The sequence below is a fragment of the Microtus oregoni genome, unplaced genomic scaffold, assembly GCF_018167655.1.
Source record: "Microtus oregoni isolate MIOR12 unplaced genomic scaffold, Mior012 000038F_ref0000394, whole genome shotgun sequence".
NCBI lineage: Eukaryota > Metazoa > Chordata > Mammalia > Rodentia > Cricetidae > Microtus > Microtus oregoni.
Window position 1 is genome coordinate 12,735,619 of NW_024543097.1, and position 19,855 is coordinate 12,755,473.

Sequence of the window (19,855 nt, forward strand, 5' to 3'; positions counted from 1 at the left end):
TACCCGCCCTATGGGAACAGAATCGGAGACCAGAGCCGGGGAGGGAGGCCCCCCCTCCCCCGATCGGTGGCGCACTGCCGTCAGGGCGAGCAAACGACCACCTTCCCGCTGCTATGGGAACTGCCATCGTTTGGCGTTTCCTTTCCTTGTACTTAAACTGCAAATATTTTCTTGTACTTGAGCTGCAAATTCTAGTGGCGTCGGCCCGGAATCCAGCACCTCCATCTTGCCGGGGGCTGCGGGAATGCCGAAAAGTGTAACTGCGCCAGTCCCCCGCTCGGCTCTCCACACCCCCTTTCCTTTCAGGAGACCCCGCCCTTCTCTCCCAGCCCAAACCACAAAAGGCTGAACCGGCGCAGCGGCCCGCGGCGCCCCGCCCCCGCCCCAAACGTCGCAGTGCTGCAGGGGAAGGCGCAGGGCCAGACAGGAGGCGGGGCCGAGTGCGGCTCCCCCGCTCGGCGTCCAATCAGCGACGGCCCTCGGAGAGCGCCTGGGGAGCCGGGCAGAGAGACAGCCCGAGTTATTTTCCCTTTTTCTGCCACGTCCAGCCACTGACGTAAGCCCACTTCTCGGGCTCCGATTGGACGCGTGCGTTTTCCCTGTCGAGCGTCGCGGATCTTATTGGCTGAGCCTCCAGGGGGCGGGACAAAAGCGCTGACTTCCTCCGCCTCCTTCGCGGCGCAAGGGGCGGGACGCGCTGCCGCCGCCGCCACCGCCGCCGCCTCTGCTTCCGCCGCCGCCACCGCCGCCGCCGCCGCCGCCGCCGCTGCCGCTGCTGCGCGTTCCGGCGGGGGAGGAGTCGGAGGCGGAGAAGAAGGCGGTGGTGGCGGGTGGAGGATCGAGCGCCGATCTCGCTCTGGAGCCGCTGCACATTCCGGTGAGGGGACATTTTTTTTTTCTCTCTCTCCCTCTTTCTCCCCAATCTGGCTGGTTTGGTCCGAGGGGATCTGGGTGACGGAGCCGCTGCCCCGGCGCCTGGGCTTCGGTGGTGGCTCCTGCGGAGCGGGCCGGGCCGCGGCCGGCCATGGTGGGTGGGGTTGGCGGCTGGGAGGCCGCTCGCCTCCCGGGCTTCATCCAGCCCGATCGGGGCCGCGCTCTAGCCCGAGCCGCCCGTCGCGCCCTCCGCCCGCCCGCCCGCCCGCTCCCGCCGGCTCCCCCGCCCGCCCGCCCGCCCGCTCCCGCCGGCTCCCCCGCCGTCCTTGGTGCCCGGGCCAAGGACCTGGCGCCTTCCCCCCTTCCCCTTCTCGCGGCCCGCCAGTGCCGCCCACCCCTCGGGCCCGACGCGGTGGACCGTGGCGTCGCAGGCCTGCGGGGCCCCTGTCCGTGGGGCACGCCTTCCTCCCCGGTCCCTCGCTGTCCCCCGTTTCTGCGTCCTCCCCGGTTGTCACCGAAGCCCAGGCCCCCAGACACTCTGTCAGATGGTGCCAGTGGCCTAGCGCCTTCTCGGGCAGCAGCGTTAGGCCGGAGCACGCCTGTCAGTGAGGCACCTTCAGGGCCGCCCCCCCACCCCACCCCCACCCCGCCCCCACCCCCACCCCAAGATTCCTCCTGGTTAATCATTTTTGCGCACTTACAAAATGGTGAGTTGAAAGCTGCCCAGACCAAGTTAGAGAAAAGGGGAGAAGGTAAATAGTTTTTTTTCTTTTCCTGGAAGAATCGGGGAGGTTTTTCTCTTCGGGCATTAAAAAACAAACAAACAAAAAAGAAAAAACCTGTCTACACAGTCACTGCTTTGAGTCTCCTCGTTCTGCCAAGTATACGATTCTCTTTTTAAAGAGGCCTTAGTTCTCCTATTTTCATCACGAAATATTTGCTCCTATTTCTTTTAAGATGGCAGTCACCGTGGCTGAAGACTCCCAGGTCGTCTGAAGAGTATGTCAATAAACATCAAAATTGCAGAAATAAACGTAACCGTTTTTGTGCTCGTCTTCTGGATTTCATGTCGTTTTTATATGCAGTAACTTTAATCTTTTATTACAGACATGCAGCCTTGGTGTGAAATTAAGCAGTATAAAGGAAGGAGTCTAAAGTAAAATGTGAACATTGTCCCCCTCCGGTGCCGCACCACTATTGAGATTTGGTGGGCGTCCTTCAAAGTGCTTTCCCAAATGCACCTTTAAATTAGACACATACAAGCAGAGTTGGCCTATGCGGGGGTGGGGGTGGGGGTGAGGGCTATACCAACGGAGTACATTTTGTGTAAAGCCTGTTTCTTCACGTAATTACATGTCTTGGACACAATTCCTTGTTTCATGTTCTAAGAGTCCAACATATTTCTTTAATTAGATGGACTTTAATTAAACTTTCCTATTGAAACCCGTGTAAATTGATTACAGTTGGAAGGTACGCTTTATACTGAAGGTAGCTCACTGATTGGTTGATGCTGAATTGTAAACCTAAGTCCTTGATTTTAGAACGATTCACAGTGTGGAAGACTGGAAAAATACTACCAGTTTCCCTTGTATTCCCTCCATCCCAAGATCCAGCCACTGTTTAACCCTGAAACACTTTTCTGGAGCACAGGTCCATAGAAATAGATTTGCAGAGCTAAAGGACTTGAGTATTTAAATTTGATAGACATCTAACCCTCGTTATTACTCTCTTCAAAGGTATTTTGACTATTTCTTGAGTAATTCTTCTAGGTGATCTTCAGACCAATTGTAATTTAAATTTTAAAATCCCTATTTTGAATAAGGTTCTGTATGAATTCTTAGAACTATTTCATAGTCATAAGTCATAGTCATAGTCATAAACCCCCTCTCAAGTTTGTCCTCAGGTTTTTCTTCACATCCTGCTTTATAGTAAAGCTTTAGTTAGCCCCCATATATAGTTGACATTCCTTCCCAGTATTTCCACTTCTTTATGGTTGGTTGCTGTTTGTAGATGAAAGGTAACTTTTCTTTTTCTTGTCTCTGGAAATACGAAAGCTTGTTTTGTTCCGTTTTTCATGGAGCTTATGTTTTTATTTAGTTTCTAATTATCTGAAAATAGGCAGTTTTGTGGTTTTCTTTCTAGTTTTTGTAACATTTTGTTCATTGAATTGCCGGGTAGGTACTACATATTATTGAATAGTATAGTTAATAGTTAAAATACAGTGTTATTTTTTATTTTAAGGTGAATGCTAGCATTAAAAATATTTCACAAAGCTTTCTAATAGCCAATACTAAGTTAAAACATGGCCTTCTATTTTTAGTTTTCCAAGATAATATTATTTTCATTTTTAAAAACAGAGTGTGCACATGTGTGTGTTTGTACACGTGTATATTGCTACAGCATGCATGTAGAGGTCAGAGAACAACTTGTGGGAGATAATTCTTCCATCATGGGGTTCTGGGTATTAGATACATACTGTCAGGCTTCGTGGCAAGCACCTTTCCCTAGTGAGCCATCTTGCTGACACCTATTATTTTCATTCTTGTTGATATGTTTAAAAAACCTTATTTATTTATTTTTTGACATCTTTTCAGTTATATGTGTGGTTCTCTTTGGATATTACCAGTACAGCTTGTATACTAGTTTCCTGAAAGAGTTTATCTTTTCAAAGAGTCAACTTTATTGGCAGTAAATTAGACATAATGAAATGTACTTATTTAAAATGTACAACTCATTTTGTTTTCATAAAAGTATACTCTTAATGGCCATTACCACAGAATAGAATATAACACAATCAGGATAGCATTTTCATCTGTCTGAAAACATTGATTTCTCTTGGTCTGCAATTTCATATAAGTGAAATTATTTCTTTTGTGTCTGCCTTTTCCTCATATCATGTTTTTGAAGATAATTGTGTGTGTCTAACTGCTTCACTTGCTTTTATTGTGAAGTAGTTGATGATAGTTGATTTACTCCTGTTTTAGTCATCTATTTATGGGTATTTGGGTTGTTGCTGATTTAGGGTTGTTATTAGTAAAGGTGCGTGAACATTCAATCTGAGCTCTTATGTGAATTAAAAACTTTATATGCCTGAACAAATATCTCTACAAGTGGTATTTATGGGCTTCTATGGAAACTGAATGTTTAATCTTTACCCTGTTTTAGTTGTCTGCCAATGACATGTTTGCTTTATATCTACATTCTCACACCCTTTTAGTATATATGTATTACACTGATTTTTATTTTTGTTTTTCACTTGTTTATTTTCTTGGTCTTTCTGAAAAAGAGATTTTGTTTTGTAGCTGAGACCGTTGTGAACTCACTATGTAGCCTAAGCTATCCTTGAACTCTTAATCCTCCTGCCTCAGGTTTCTGACTACTGAGATTATAGGCATCTTATCATTCCTGGTTCACAGTGAATTTTAACTTGTATTTATTTACTGGACAGCAAACAATGCTGATAACTGTTGTCATTTGTAAAGGTTTCCTCAGATCATATAGCCATTTTTAGAAAGCCGCTTTTCTCAATGAATTTTAAAGCTTTTGAAATACGATCTTTATACAGCATTGACAGGCAAGAAAACACACATTTCAATATGAAGATTTTGTTTTGTTTCCAAACTGTAAATGTGAGGTGTGGCATAATTATTTAAAAAAAAAAAAAAACAGAGACAGATATTGGGTTTTAACCTGAAGACCAGAAAACCAAAGCAGCACTGGCTCATACCTCTACCTCAGTCAGAAAAGGCTCTAATACTGATTTCATGTCCAGGCGCAGACTGAGCCTTTTAGGCTTTAGACACAGTAGTGGGAAGTTTCTTGGATGTTTCAGGATTCTCACCTTTGACATTCGGAAGCTTTCTAAATGAATTAATCTTACACTGAACAACCTGACCATAATAGCCAAACACTTGATTTTTAGGCATGTTAGTATCCTGTTTGGGCTTTTCTGCAGTTACTCGCATCTTCTTATTGTTTTAAGGGGACATGTCTGGTCTGATGTCATAGTCTGAGCATCTCTAGTTGATAATATTATCCTTCAAGTTGTGTATTTCTGAACTGATTACTTCATCATGTTTTAATGGAATGCAGTTGTTTTCAGTATTTTCTTTATCGGCCATTTCAGTTTTGGTTTCAGAACTTTCTTACCTTCTTGAACCTGATCTTCAGTTGTCGTCACTTGCTGTTCTCTGGATATATGATTTTCTTGTTTGTATGGAAACATTGCTTTTCATATTAATAGATATTCCTTGAGTTTTTGTTTTCTGAAGGCCAGCTGGTCTCTCTTGGTCAGGGACAGGTGCAAACATGGTGTAGAAGATACATTATACCTAATTAGACAACATGCTTAGGTTTTTTAAATCAGGGGTTATAAAATTGTTGGTTAGATTTTTTTGTTTCTTTGTCTTGATTGTTTCCACAAACTAACATTCCTCTGCTACTCATTTTCCTCTCCTGGATTTTCTGGCCCTAAATCGATACTTGTTTCTTCAATTTTTACTTCCTGGATATATCCCTTGATTGCATGAGCCTTCTCAGTACTTTCTCCCAAATAAATATTTTCTTGACTCTTCATTGTTAAAATATCTTTCATTGTGTATGACATCTCGTCAATAGGCTGAGCCCCTCTCAAATAGGATTTATGATAGGTTCAATACATATCCGATATTTAACAAGTTTTTTGGCATCTGGAATATGATGAATCAGGTCATTCATTATGCCTAAAATTTCTTTTGGGCATCTCTTATTAATCAGGTTCAGGCATTGAGAAATTGTTTTGTTTACTTTTTCAGTAAATAATCTTTGTTTATCTTCCTGATAGTCCAGAAGGATCTGATGGGGTGTTCATTCCTTTTAGCTCAGACTGATTTGCTATTGCATTAGGAGGCATTTTCAGCTCCTTTCCTTTGCCCGTTCTCTACTCAGTCATCTGAGCTTTTCTCTCTTCTGTGGTTTCTTTGGGCCAAACTGATTTATAGACAGCTCCTGCTACTGAGTATCTGCACTAGTCAATAGTTTTTGACCTTTCAATCAGTCTGGTATTACACAAGTTAGTTCTAGCTGCACCCTCAAAATGTTATTATGCTTCTTGATGGTGCCTTATCTCTTTGTCCTGAGGATGGGTATTGATAACAGATACAACCAGTTCTGATCATAGTAATTCTTTTTCAAGAGGCTGCAGTGGCATTTCATTTGTGTTTTGATAAATAAAGCTTGCCTGAGGGTCAGAAAAGTGAAACAGCAACACACTGGCCAGCCTTACAGACCAGGAAGCAATGACACACACCTTTAATCCCAGTAATCGTACTAGCTTGCCATAGAAACCAGGTGGTAATGGTGCACACCCTTCATCCCAGAACTAGAGAGGATTATAAAATGGGAGGAGACAGCTCTCAGTCTCAGTCTCATTCTGAGGTTTCCTGGAGGCAGGATCACTTGTTTTCACACTGAGGTTGATGTAAAAGCTTTGCCTTTTTGGTCTTCAGGTTGATCCCCATTATCTGTATGAGTTTTCATTAATTGTGTTTCAATTTGGCGCCCAATGTTGGGGAAAGGGTTTTGCTCTTGTTTCCACAGAAGAAAAACTATGGATATCACCAAAATTAATCAAGATTCAGTTTGAAAAGGAGAACCTCTTGATACAGAGAAATGACAACTCATCCACAGAGGTGACAATCATATAGGTTGTAAGGAAACCTCATAAGGATGTCTTTGCAGGAAAATACCCATCTTCAAAAAGTCAAGAGACCTTGGATATCTAGAAGCCTAAAGAAGAAAAGATAGCTATCCAGAAAGAATCACCAAGCAAAGAGAAATCTGAATACCAATATCCTCTGAAGGATAATATCCCACTACCTAAACAAACATATGTCCCTACTTCTCAGTATAATGGTAGTTGCTACTCATTTAAAAATCAAATCTGGCTTTGGAATTGGCTTCCTTCTCTAAATCTAAGCATGTTGTTAAAAGAAAAATTCAGAGTTTCTGTCTCTTATCAGGAGCTACCTGGTGTGGGACAGAAGGAAGATAAAATCTAGGGACTAAGGTTATCAAAACTGTTTTCAAAAATTTTATTTCTCTCCATACCTATTTTCATCTTTGTGGTAACATTGTTTGAACATATATCTGTTGAAATTCAAACTTTCCATTTTGATATAAATAATGTTTAGGTTTTCTACAGTGAACAATAAATTTTTCTATTGTTATCTTTGAAGTCTCCAGAAAGAGAATGGGGCCCCAGAATAACAATTCTACCATGTTAATATGATGCTGTTCAGCTTATAGCACCACTTCAGATCTGCTTTGGACTACACACTGCTCAGAACAGTTTCAAGGTGGCTAACTGAGATGATCCAGCCTCACAAATTACTCTAGCCCGGACTTGAGACAAACCTGCACTTTCCCATTACACAGAGACCAGACAACAAATGATAGAGCTACCTCTCCCAGTACTTGACATTTAAACCAAATTTTACTTTCAGGATCTCCTAAAGATACTGTCACCCCCCAGACAACAGGAAGTAAATTTAAGAATACAATGCCTGCATTCTCAAGAGGTGGAGTAGGTGTGTTTTGGTTGTTCCATGGATTATGGCTATTATGGATATGATAGGATAAAAGACTAGATTATTGAATCTACTCTGAAAAGAAAAACTGAGGATCTAGATATGAGAAGATAAAAAGACATATTACTGAATCTACTGTTTAAAAAGCAACTACTAGTTATAAATGCTTTATATTAGATTGGATTTTTATTGTATACAAATTTTGTATATTGATACAAATTTGAGATTAATTTTGTTAAAACATAGAGTACATACATTTCTAATTTTGTTCAAGGCATTGTACCTATACATCTCATTTAATGTATTACAAATTTCTAATCTTGAAAATTATTACAAACTTTAAGATAATAAGGAAATGCGGGTTAGTAATTAGTCACCTATTAAAATCAACTTGTAGTCACATTAGGTATGTTTTCAAGATCAAAGATATATTTTAGATAGACAAGTGGTTTTCAAACACTTCAGAGATCTACAGAATATGGCATTTAATATGTTTTAATTATATAGGCTCTTTTTTATGACAGTGAGACATTTCTGCCCCTGGCAGCACCAATCTGCTTCAGAGAATATGATGGACATTGGAAAAATTACATATGGAGTTTACTTTCATTGTGGCAAAGTTAGCCACTGGGCAAGAAACTTCCCTTGCCTTGACTGCTGACATTATGCTGTCCAAACTGGACAATCAGGACACAAAAGAAAGTGACTGCCAAATTTTGCCAAGACAAGGTAGGACAGCCTTTCAGAATATCCTGCTTCACAGAAAAGTCTGTCAGTTTTGCTAGGTCTGTAATTCGAAAATGCATGCCCCAATGTTACAGAGAAATCTTGGGTGACTGTCCAGGCAGCCAGCTATTCCTGTCATTACTCACATTTTTTGGAAGTCACCTGTACTTGCTTAGTTAATGTTACAAGAAGAGAGTCCCTTGTTTGTCTCAGCTGCCCACCTAGCTTACACCCAAAATAACCACACAGAAACTGTATTCATTAAAACACTGTTTGGCCCATTAGCTGTAGTTTCTTATTGGCTAATTCTTACATCTTAATTTAACCCATTTCTATTAATATGTGTATCGCCATGTGACTGGCTTACCAGCAAGATTCTAACCAGCGTCCATCTCAGGCAGAGGATCCATGGCTTCTCTCTCTGCCCTTCTTTCTCCCAGCATTCAGTTCTGTCTTCTCTGCCTACCTAAGTTCCGCCCCATCAACTAGGCCAAGGCAGTTTTTTTATTCATTAACCAATGAAAGCAACACACAAACAGAAGAAACTCCCACACCAAGTTAGTATTTCCTTCTTGGGTCTCTGAAAGAGTTGAAGACCAGATAGTTAGGGTTATGGTTTTCCTTGTTTACCTGATGCAGAAAGCAAGTTATAATAGGAAGTAAATTAGGAACAAGACTTTGGACTCACCAAGATAGGATAGATATGGAGTATTTTCTCTGAATTTGTCAAATGCAAATGGACTAGGCATTGTTGATGTATTTATTGCCTGTATATATTGTATATAGTTATTTTACTTATTTTCTATAGTTTTTCTTATATTAGTTATAACCCTTTTTATTTTAAACAGAAAGGGGAAATGTAGTGACATTTCATTTGTATTTTAATAGATAAAGATTGCCTGGGGGTCAGAAAAGTAAAACAGCCACATGGGCCAGCCTTACAGACCAGGAAGCAATGATACACACCTTTAATCCTAGTAGCCACACTGGCTTGACATAGAAATCAGGCAGTAGTGGTGCATGCCTTTAATCCCAGAACTAGAGAGGATTATAAAATGGGAGGAGACAGCTCTCAGTCTCATTCTGAGATTCCTGGAGGCAGGATCACCATTTTGGACTGAGGTCGAGGTAAGAGCCAGTGGCTGATTGCTTTGCTTTTCTGGTTTTCAGATTGAACCTCAATATATGTCTCTGTGTTTTTATTAATCGTGTTACAAGGAGGATCTGGGGAGATGGCTGTACAGTAAGAGTGCTTGCTGCTTTTCCAGAGGGCCCAAATTCAGTTCTCAACACCCACATTGGTCTGCTCACAGATGCCTGTTACTCCAGCTCTAATGTCTCTTGGCCACCACAGGCACCTTCACTCATGTGGCACACACAAAAATCCCTTAAAAAGAGCTTTTAGTTAGAATTAATTTGGCTAGTGAGTTTCTTTCTTTCTTTCTTTATTTTTTTAATGGTTTTTGCTTCTGTATTCTGAGAATTTCTTGCCAGTTCCAAAATAAAATACAAGTTTCCTCATGTTTTTGGCTACTTATTTAATATTTTTGGTGTTGGGCTTTTTGGTTGGTTATTTGTTTTGTTTTTTTCTCTCTTTTTTTTGGGGGGGGGGGTTTCAAGAAGACAGGGTTTTGGAATTCACTTTATGGACCAGATTGCCCTCGAACTCAGATCTGCTTGCTTCTGCCTCCAGAGTTCTGTGATTAAATGCACGTGCCACCATGCCAGGCAATCATTTTGATTTTTATATCAAGATACATTGTACATTCTGAGTTAGATTTTTGTTTTATGATGTGAGCAAAGGCTTTTATAGTTTGTTTTCTTATCAGTGGATATGTCATTCTAATTCTATTTGTTGAGAACATTCTTTTTCTTGTTGAATTTGGCTGACTATTAGTAGACCACAAATGTGATCTGCTTCTGGATTGTCCTGTTGATCTTTGTGCCTGAATTTTGAAAATACTGTATCATCATGGCATTTTTACTTTGCAGTAAGTCTTAAAATCAGGATATGTAAACTCTTGGGCTCTTCTTTTTAAATATCATTTTGGCCAGGACTGGACTGGGGAGCATGTCTTAGTAGGTGAAGTGCTTGCTTCTCAAGCAGGAGGGTTGAGTTCAGATTCCAAGCACCACATAGAAAAAAGCCCAGTAAAGCCATGTGCTTTGTAACTCTGGCAATAAGGAATAAAGACAGATGGATCAGAGGCAGGTGACTACCCAGAGCTTGCTAGCCAGCTGGTCTACCCAATCTTAAGGAGCTCAAGGTCCAGTGAAGAGACCCTATATACATACATATGTACATGCATGTATGTGTGCACACATACACATGAAGAGCAATAGAGAAAGTTACCTGACCCAACACCTCACCTTGACCTCTGGCTTCCAGATCTTCATGACAGGTACACATGTACATATAAACATGGACACATGTATAATACTGGTAGTTTGAATTAGAAATGTTCCCGATTGCTTTATGCATTTGAACATTTGATCCACAGTTGATGGCACTATTTGGGGAAGTTTAGGTAGTACAGCTTTGCTGGAGGATGTATGTCACTAAGGGAAGTCTCTGAGATTTAAAAAAAAAAATGCTTACTTTTAGTTTGCTCTGTCTTTGCTTCATGGTCTTGGTTGAAGTCATGTCTTCTTCATCATGAACTCTCATACCTATGGACCCATACACTAAAATACACTCTCTCTTCCTTGAAGTTGTCTTTTGCCATGGTGCTATACTAGTTATTTATAGAACCTGTAGAAGCGTTTTGTTTCTACAAAAAAGAAAAGGAAAAGGAATTTTCGTTTGGATTGTATTAAAACAGATCAATTTGGGAAGAATTAATACCTAATTGAATGTCCTAGTTTGCAAACATAACCTTTTTTCAGTTATCTAGGTCCTTTTGTTTGTCTTTTTATAAGCATACTATAGTTTCAGATATTCACCAATTTTGTTTGCTTATATTCATAATTTTATGGTATTATAACTTTCCTGAGATTTGTTTCTAGATTATTGCTATTATATAAAAATGCAGTTAGTTAGTTTTTGTTTATTGATCTTGAAGTATGAAGCTTTCTTGTGGTAATTAATTTCATAGATTCTTTGGAAGTTCTTTGCCATTGTGGTTAAGGAATTTTTTTTGTTTGTTTGTTTTGATCTGTATGTTATCTTCCCCTTTTGCCCTTACTGCACTGGTAGATCTTCCATCACCATTATGAATAGAATGGCAATAGCAGACACTTTTGTCCTCCTTCTGATTTTAGTCTTGCAATATCATAAATTATGATAAAGTGTTACTTAAGCCAAGTGTTTGTGTTCGTCTCAAAATTTGTGAGTTGAAAATTAACTCCATTATGGAAATATTTGGGAGAACTGGAGTTTTGGGGTGTGTGATGTTGCCCCTTGTGGTTAGATCATTACCTTTTTAAAAGAGTCCAACAGCTACCTCACCCCCAAATAAAGATGCAGTGAAAAGCACTGTAGCCTCTGAACTGGAAAGCAACCCTTTGCCAGGTCAGACCTACTCAGACTTGGGTCTTGAACTCCCTAGAGAAGTGACTTGTGAGAAATTAATTTCGGCTGTATAAAAACCACCCAGTCTCTCAAAGTTTGCTAAGCAGCCTCAATAGAACAAAGCAAGTGACCATTTGTCATATTGAGTTCATTTCCATTCTCTTGGAGATACTGGATTTTAACTCTGTATTGAGTTTGGTCAAAAACAATTTTTATTTTGTTTTTTACTATGTTTATGGATTTATCTTCTGTAGTTTTTAAATATAATAGTGTTTGTTTCAAATATGTCACCTTGTAGTTAAACCTTAATTAGTATGTTTTTTTTCGTTTTTACCTTTTGTCCATGAGGATATCTTTTTACCTTTTCATTTAATTCTTTTTATTGTGGTAATGCTAGCTTGGGAATACATCTTTTATATTTTCTAAAAAATATTTTTGTGCCATTAGTGTTTTTGATCTTATGAATGGTTACAGAATTTTTCAAGCTTAGCTTCCTTTTTTTTTTTTTTTGAGGGGGAGCTTCAACGTGGTTGGTCTTGGTATTTGTTCCATGTAGTCTTCAAATCTGTTAATTTTAATAGAGTGGTCTCTTAAGTGCCAGGGAAAATTGATTGATTTCCTTTACCTTAATGAGGTGGGTTTTTATTAATTCTTTTTTTGGTTTGGGTTTTGGTTTTTTGTTGTTGTTGTTGATTTTTTGTTTTGTTTTTGTAGTTATTTTCTTAATCATTTAGAAAAGACTTGAAGTCTCCAAATATAACTGAGAATATATCTTGTTTCTTTTCTGTTTCTTTTTACTTACTGTTTTTAAACCTCTCTTTGTACACATGGATGTCTAAAACTATTATGCATTGTGGTATATGGACCACATTATTATTAACTAATACCCCCCATCTGAAGTATTCCTCACTCTGAAGTCTGTTTTAATATTAACACAAATTTTCTATCACTCTTTTGATCAGTGCTTGTGTGATAGATCTTTCCTACCCTTTAATTTTCATTCTTTCCTATTTAAAGTGTGTTTGCTTTAAATTGCTCTTTTTTAAAAAAAAAGTATTTGTATGTGCATGTGCCTAATTATATGGATGTGTACTATGTGCATGCAGAAGCTCTAAGTCAGCAGAGGTGTTGGATCCTCTGGAATTGGAGTTACAGACAGGTTACAAACATCATGTGGGTGCTGAGAACTGAGCTCCCTTCTTCTGCAAGAACAGTAAGTGCTCTTAACCACTGCAGAGCCATCTCCAACCTTGCAACTCACTTTTACTAACAATTTATCTTTTCATTGAGATGTTTAGGTCATTTGCATTTAATATAGTTATTGGTAGGTGTGATGGCTGTTTTAGTTTAGGCTGTGAAGAGACACAATGACCATGCCAACTCTTATAAAGAAAGCATTTTTTAAAAAGAAAGCATTTAATTGAGGCGGCTTGTAACTTGAGGGCCTGCTTGTTGGGTTTTCTGTTCTGCCCAGTTCCCACAGCTGGTATGTCCCAAAGAAATCACACAGAGTGTCTACATTAATCATAAACTGATTGGCCCATTAGCTCAGGCTTATTAGCTCTTATCATTTATATTAACCCATTATTATCTATGTTAGCCACATGGCTCGGTACCTTTTTCGGTGGGCAGGTCACATCTTCCTTCTTCCATGTCTGGGCAGGACTGCAGAGGAAACTTCCTTCTTCCCGGAATACTCCTGTTCCCATTGCCATGCCTCTACTTCCCGTCTGGTTGTCTCGCCTGTACTTCCTGCCTGTCTACTGCCAGTCAGCATTTATTTAAAACATAATTGATAGAATACAATTGTCCCACACCAGTGGCTCCGTTACAGTTTCAGAGGTTCAGTTCATTATCATTATGGTGGGAGCATGGCAGTGTGCAGGCAGATGTGGTGCTGGAGTTGAAAGTGCTACATCTTACAGGCAAAAGGAAGTTGACTGTCACACTGAAAAGTCTGCTCCCACCATGACACACTTATTCCAGCAAGTCCACACCTCCTAATAGTGTCACTCGCTTTGGGGGCCATTTTCTTTCCAACCACCACAGTGTATATTTTTGGTTGTCAACTTGACTATATCTGGAATGAGCTACAATCCAGAAATGTAGGACACACCTGTAAGAGATTTTCTGCTTGGTTTAAAGTGGGTAAATCCCCTTCTAGTCTGGACCTTTGAGGTTGGAAATCACATGTCTGATCTGGATCTTGATGTGAGAAGACGCAAACCTTTAATTTGCTACCATATTTCCATCAAGTGAAAGGGTCTCATTTATTCAACTACTGTTTAGGCATTATACATATTTTTTTTGTTATTCAGAGTTTTCTAGGGGAGCAAAACATACATATGGGATTGACTGACTTGGGATTCCCCTCTGAATGCTGTGGATACCATTACTGAATAAAGATACTGCCTTGAGCCTATAGCAGAGCAGGGCAGAACAGAGGTAGGTAGGGAAAACTAAACTGAATGCTAGGAGGAAGGAGGCGAAGTTAGAAGCCATGTAGCCCTGCCAGAGACACACTCTGGAACTTTACCTGGTAAGCCACAGCCACATGACAATACACAGATTAATAGAAATGGGTTAAATTAAGAGATAGCCAATAAGAAGCTAAAACTAACGGGCCAAGCAGTGATTTAATTAATACAGTTTCTATGTGGTTATTTCAGGGCTGCGCAGCTGGGAATGCATAAGCGGACTCGTACAACAAATTGGCATGCGAATGTGGGGCTGACTACTTCCACATAAAACCTGAGAAAGTTTGAAAAGGAATTCTAGACACAGAAAAACAAAAGTTTGGGGATTTTTTTTTTGTTTTGTTTTGTTTTTGGTTTTTCGAGACAGGGTTTCTCTGTGGCTTTGGAGCCTGTCCTGGAACTAGCTCTGTAGACCAGGCTGGTCTCGAACTCATAGAGATCCGCCTGCCTCTGCCTCCCGAGTGCTGGGATTAAAGGCGTGCGCCACCATCACCCGGCAGAAAAACAAAAGTGTTTAGCTGCATTTTTTTTTTCTCCAGCTGGCATTTTGCGGCAGCTCCCTTAAGATAAGTTTTCCTGATTCAGCAGTAGCAGGAAAAAAAGCACACAGCTTCATGGGCCATACTGCCAGCACTAACTCTGGCTCTTTCAGGAGGCCAAGCACTTGAATGGAGTCATAGGCAGCATGCTGCAAGTTACTTGGTAACAGCATGGGCCAACTGGTTATCAGAGTTGAGGTGATGAGGATGGCTCCCACCCGACAGCCCCAGGCACTGAATAGACTTCTGCCATGTTAGGCTGGGTGGAGCAAGCAGGCAGGGCCATATTTCCCCTAGAAATGCCGCAGCTTAGGTTCTTAAGAAACACTTAGCGTTTTAAGAAGCCATCCTGGTCAGAAAAGGATTATAGATACACTATAAGGAAAGATTCAGACATAAAAGACTTCTAAGCCGGGCGGTGGTGGCGCACGCCTTTAATCCCAGCACTCAGGAGGCAGAGGCAGGCGGATCTCTGTGAGTTCGAGACCAGCCTGGTCTACAGAGCTAGTTCCAGGACAGGCTCCAAAGCCACAGAGAAACCCTGTCTTGAAAAACCAAAAAAAAAAAAAAAAACAAAAAACCAAAAAAAAAAAGACTTCTAAATGAGACACTATGTTTAGAAAATATACGTAGTCTTGGGAAAGAGGAAAAAAAAACATAGAGAGTTAGAAAAAGAAGTAAATTGTTTAAAAAAAAAAACCCAAAGTCTTTAAAGAGATAGAGTACAGTCATAGATTAAAGGAGTAAAGATAATAAGATATTAAAAAGTAATATAATAAAAACAAATAAGCTACATAAAAATGGACACTGATAAACAGAGAGTCTGAATTATGAATATTATTGTGTTTTCATTGAATTTTTTGACTGTGAAAGAGCTAAGTCCAGAGAGACATTTCGTTGTATGGGCTGCTAAGCTAAACCAGCATAGATATTTTAAATGTTTCTTGACTTCAAAATTTGGGTCTGAGGATAAGTTGCTTTGGAAAAGAGGTTCTTCTTTTATTTTTACAGAGGATGAAAACCCGTGAAATCCTTCCAAACTAATGTGGTTTGATGGATCAAGACCCTCTGAAAGGTCACTGGTAATGCACCACAAAAGTTACTTCGCCCAACAAAAAGCAGAAAGCAGTTTGCAGAGAACCACTCCCAAATTCCCAAATATTGTTTATAAATGTTTCTTTACATCTAAAGGAGGATATGCTAAAGAGATTTGCATTGGTATAGATCTTGGTTTATTGATACAAATTTAAGGTCAGTTTTGTTATATGTATATTTCTGCTCTTGATTAAGGTATTGTGTTTGTACACTTGTAATGTTTAATTAAGAAATATAGGTTAATAGATAATCATCTATAATAGTCAAGCTTGTAGTCATGTTACTTAGATTTTCTAGATGTACAGAGATGTATTTCAGATGGATAGTTATTTTTCAAGCCTCTCAAAGAGTAGCAAAATATGGCATTTAAGAACTTAGGACTTGGGGCTGGAGAGATGGCTCAGTGGTTAAGAGCATTGCCTGCTCTTCCAAAGGTCCTGAGTTCAATTCCCAGCATCCACATGGTGGCTCACAACCATCTGTAATGAGGTCTGGTGCCCACTCCTGGCCTGCAGGCATACACGCAGACAGAATATTGTGTACATAATAAATACATTTTTAAAAAAAGAATTTAGGGCTTTTAAGCCAGGCAGTGGTGGTGTACGCCTTTAATCCAGCACTCAGGAGGCAGAGGCAGGTGGATCTCTGTGAGTTCGAGGCCAGCCTAGTCTACAGAGCGAGTTCCAGGACAGGCTCCAAAGCTATAAAGAAACCCTGTCTCGAACCGACCCCCCCCCCAAAAAAAAAAAAAAAAACTTAGGACACTTTATGACAATGAGACACATCTGCTCCTGGCAGCTCCAATAACTTCAAGAGGTAGATGGGCATCAAAGAGGCTCCTTATGGAATTTGTTAGCCATTTGGGCAAGAAACTGGACTTCTTCATTGTATGCTGTGAAAACTGGACATGCAGGCACCACAGAAAAATGACTGCTGAACTTGCCTAAAGGTGAGATGGTTCTTTGGGGTTCCTACTACATGAAAGAGTCTGCCAGACATTCTGCAGAACACAGAAAAAAGTGACTGACAAACTGCCAATATAGGCGGGAACTGTCTTTGAAATGTCCTGCTTTGTGGAAAAGTCTGCCTGATACTATGGGCCTGTAGGCTGAAGATGGATTCCCCAATGTTACAGAAGAACATTGGGTGACTGTCTAGGCAGTGAGATGTCTCTGTCAATTCTAGAGTTTTGGAAGTTGTTTACAATGCACTCCTGTTTTCTTAGGTAATATTATATTCTTCTGGAGTCTTTGATGGAGTTGAAGAATATATAGTTATACTTTTCCTTAGTTATGATAAAAGATAAAGTAGATAAAATATTATAATTGTAATTCTTTTTTGATAGCTGTTTTGTTATATAGTTACTATGTTAAAGTTAAAACTTTCCTTTTTATTTAAACAGAAAAGGAAAGGTGATGTAGGATTCCCCTTTGTATGCTGTGAATAACATTATTGAATAAAGAAACTGCTTTGAGCCTATAGCAGAGCAGGCCAGAACAGAGGTAGGCAGGGAAAACTAAAGTGAATGCTGGAAGGAAGGAGGCAGAGTCAGAAGCCATGTAGCCCTGCCAGAGACAGATGCCAGAACTTTACCTGGCAAGCCACAGCCACATGGCAAAACACAGATTAATAGAAATGGGTTAAATTAAGATGTGAGAGTTAGCTAATAAAAAGCTAGAGCTAATGGGCTAAGCAGTGATTTAATTATTACAGTTTCTGTGTGGTTATTTCGGGACTGAGCGGCCAGGACGAACAAGTGGCCTGCTACAATAATTAATGGCTTACAGTCTGTGGTTCAGCTAGCTCATTAATAGCTGTCTACCATCTGAAGGCCCAAGAATCCAGTTAGTTCTATTCACAAGGCTGGATGTCTCATCTATACACTGGAATCCCAAAGAAGTAGACTCTAATGCCAAAGCAAGAACAAAAAGGCAAAGAGAGCAAGCTTTCTTCTTCCATGTCCTTTATATAGGCTGCCAGGAAATGGTGTTGCCCAGATTTTGAGGTGAATTTTCCTAATTCAAAAAATTCATACTACAAGTGGATCTTGTCACTTCAAATGATTTAAGAAAAAAATAAATAAAAGTCCCTCATAGTTGTACCCAGCCACTTGTGTTTTAGTTAATTCCTGATGTAGTCAAGTTGACAAACAAGAATAGTTTCTTAGATAATATAACAAACACAGTGTTTTCAAATAAAATAAAAACAGGACATTTTAAGTTCAGTAGTTTACGGTAGGCATTTTTGTTACTTACCCATGCTTGTGTTTCTGTTTTTTTTAAGTTTGTATAGCTTCTCTGTAGCTAATGCCATAATATCTTAGATAAAGTAATGCTATATCTCACCTACTAATGGGAAGATTTCAGACTAATGCTTCCTTGATCCTCGTTACTGCAACACATGCACACACACACACACACACACACACACTTTTAATTAGAACAATATAAAAATTCTCAAAGCATTTGGAATGAATAGTTACCACAAATAGAACATAGTCATACTAATTCTGGAGGAAACTATCTATTCAGAAAAAAATTCAGAAGCTACACTCCCTGTTTACTTTAGAAACAAACCCTAAACTGGTAAATGAATCGTTTAATCCTGACCCATAACTATAATATTTCTGTGTCCCTTCTCCTTGTTCTAGTTTTCATACTCCAGAGGGGTCTGGAAATAGATAACACTGTCACAGATAGTTGATTATAGTGGCATCAGATAAAATAGAGAAAATTGGTATATACAGGGTCATTACAGTCTGTATAACCCAAGAACCATTATTGAAAGTAATAAAGAAAAGAGGAACAAGAGAATTAAAACAAACTTAAATTCTTACAGAGTATAGGAAAGTGATTTAAATATATTAGTCCATGGAATGAAAATATAGAAGAAAGTTTTAAATACAAAAGATTAGTCCATGTTGGTCAAATATAGAGATAACAGGAAAGAAAACAGACATCTTTGTGACACTGATTGAGGTCTGTTCATTAAAACAGTTCAGCTACTGTTATGAAGGAGAAAAATTTAGTAGCCTGCCACCAAGTACATCCTTATTAAGACAAGATCCCAAATAGTGCACAGAGAAAAATGTAGGGTTTTTTTCCTGTACTGTTGAAACAGTAGTAAATTACTTTGATGTTTTCCTAATAGTAATAAGTATATTAGGAAATAATACCTTCTGGGTTTATAGGAATGTGTTTTGGTTTTAACAATACTAAATTGTAATAGACTAATGAGGATATTTTATAGCATGCAAAAAAAAATCAGTTTGCCTTGTCCATAAATTCTCTGAAATAATTATTTGAGTATGTTCTACTAAAGGGAAAAATGGGGGGTAAGGAGGAAATACAATTCAAGTCAGGTATCTCAATTCCGTATGCAGTCAGAAGATACTACAACACTAATAGATGATGGGCCTTGAAAATAAGTGCATTGACATCAAGATATTGAAAGCCTTCCATGAGTTTGTTTGTTTTAGACACTGTCTCACTATATTGTTCTTACCGACCTTGGTATTGGATGTGTAGAGCAGGCCGGTCTCAAACTCAGTGATCTGCCTGGGATTAAAAGTGTGTGCTACCACATCCAGCCATGAGTATCTTTTAAAAGATGCTGGTACATGACAATGATTTCTATTCTGATTCCTTCCCTCTCATCCACAGTCCTGTCAGGCTTTGGAAGACACCATTCTCCTAGTGGTACTGTAGCACTCTCCAGTGCTGTCTTTCTTACCGCCTACTAGCTAGTTGTAAGTCTCATCATATTTTGCTTCAGGCACATATTTGCTACTCTGTTGAGAATGGAAACAGTAAATGAGGGGGACTAAATTCTCATGTTAACTCTATTCAGAGCATCTGAGCGTTAACAGGAGTCACATGAGTAAAGTGTATAGTCACATGGGTAAGCTGCACATGAAGGGAAGCTGCAATTAGCAAAAACATATTTTTACGTATAGGGCTATAAACAAAAGCCAGTTGTAATGAATAATTTGAAGTAACATGCCTGGGAGGGGCATGAAAGCATAATCAAAGAAGAGTTCCTTGTTTTTTAAAAAACTGAGGTCACAAG

The 19,855-nt window shown here is 39.7% G+C and overlaps 1 protein-coding gene across 2 annotated transcripts in view; it reads left to right on the forward strand.

Moving 5' to 3' along the window:
- The first annotated feature begins 730 nt into the window (after positions 1-730).
- The window catches only part of Pja2 (praja ring finger ubiquitin ligase 2), a 48,158-nt gene continuing 29,033 nt past the window's right edge, over positions 731-19,855 (forward strand). Inside the window, exon 1 of one of the 2 annotated variants that reach the window (XM_041631787.1) lies at positions 731-877. The gene's annotated coding sequence lies outside the window, so the exon portion shown is untranslated. Of the gene's footprint in view, positions 878-16,717; positions 16,737-19,855 lie in introns of those variants that run through there. The other variant, XM_041631788.1, reaches the window with a different exon arrangement.